General features: G+C 47.6%; 1 protein-coding gene across 1 annotated transcript in view; it reads left to right on the top strand.

Annotated features, from left to right (window-relative positions):
- Ostm1 (osteoclastogenesis associated transmembrane protein 1) overlaps window positions 1-1,680 on the top strand; it is a 27,430-nt gene that overhangs the window by 3,784 nt on the left and 21,966 nt on the right. The gene's annotated exons all lie outside the window — the stretch shown is intronic.

Here is a 1,680-nt window from a genome sequence, read left to right on the forward strand (position 1 = left end):
AACCTGGTGGCACAGGTGGGTGTGACTGCATGCACCTGTAACCTGGTGGCACAGGTGGGTGTGGCTGCATGCACCTTCAACCTGGTGGCACAGGTGGGTGTGGTTGCATGCACCTTCAACCTGGTGGCACAGGTGGGTGTGACTGCATGCACCTGTAACCTGGTGGCATAGGCAGTAAAGGCGGGAAACTTGCTGGCTACCGTCCACCTGCCTAACACAAGTTCCAGGCTTAGTGAGAGACCCTAACTCAGGGAATAAGGCACAGAGTGATAGAGCAGAGACCTGGTGTCCGCTGACCTCTGCAGACATCTGTCTACGCGTGCACGTACGCACGCGTGCACACACACACACACACACACACACACACACGAAGTTCACATCTACATATGCACATATACAACAACAAACAATAAAGAAATTTTAGTTATTGTTATTTCTCTGAAACAGTTTCAAAGAAAGGAACAGGGAAATGTTTTATTAGACTGTATTTTTAAAGTACTTACTTGGAGAGACTGAACCACCAACCAGAGACCAAGTGTGGGCTAGACCTAGGCCCCCTGTGTATATGTAACAGATGTGCAGCTTGGCCTTCATGCAGGTCCCCCAACAACTGAAGTGGGGGCTGCCCCTGACTCTGTTGCCTGTGTGTGGATTCTGTTCCCCTGACTGGGCTGCCCTGTCTGGCCTCAGGGGTAGAGGATGTACATAGTTCTGCAGTGACTTCTGTGCCAGGGTAGGGGAATACACAGGGGGGTCTCCCCTTTTTCAGAGAAGAAGGGGATGGGTGGGAATAGGCTGTGAGGGGGCAGGAGGAGGGGAGCTTTGGTCAAGATATAAAGTGAATAAATAAATTTAAAAAAGGAAAGAGAAAAAAGTATGTACTTGGGCTTAGTGGGTAAGGGCAATGTCAGGAACCCACACAGTGGCCGGAGAGAACTGATTGTGTGAGCTGTCCTCTGGCCTGCGCATGCGCGCATGCACACACACACACACACACACACACACACACACACTGTTCAAGAACACCAAGGTAACAAACAAAAGCAAGCAGTCTCTTAGATACATCTTGTTAGTGAGCTATAGACAGATGATGGGTCTCCCCAGATGAACCCGTGTGATATTCTCATTGCTCTACACGGCTGGTCAGTTCACTTCCTGCTGTTCCCACCGGGTCTCTTTGAGCCCACAGTGTCACTCTCGGCCTGTGTTTGCTGGCACATCCCTGAAGCACAGTGTGGATGGCTTCTCTGACACTTCCCAATCCTCAGAAGCCAGCATTCCGGTACCATGAGTTAAGCATGCCTGCGACAGGAGTTAAGTAGCTTTGAAAGCAGGGAGGGCCCAGGCCCAGTGCTCTGCTCAAGGTGGCGACAGGGATAAGAAACAGATGAAGTTCAAGACGTTAGGATCTCAGGTTGATTATTTGCAGAGCACGAGTTTCTTTCATGATTTTTAGAATTGATCTCTGGAAGACATGGTTTTCTCTCTCTCTCTCTCTCTTTCTTTCTTTCTTTCTTTCTTTCTTTCTTTCTTTCTTTCTTTCTTTCTTCCCTTTCTTTCCTTTCTTTTCTTTCTTTTCTTTCTTTCTTTTCTTTCTTTCTTTTCTTTCTTTCTTTTCTTTCTTTCTTTTCTTTTCTTTCTTTTCTTTTCTTTCTTTCTCTCTCTCTCTCTCTCTCTCTC

The sequence above is a fragment of the Mus pahari genome, chromosome 9 (genome assembly GCF_900095145.1).
Source record: "Mus pahari chromosome 9, PAHARI_EIJ_v1.1, whole genome shotgun sequence".
NCBI classification, from domain to species: domain Eukaryota; kingdom Metazoa; phylum Chordata; class Mammalia; order Rodentia; family Muridae; genus Mus; species Mus pahari.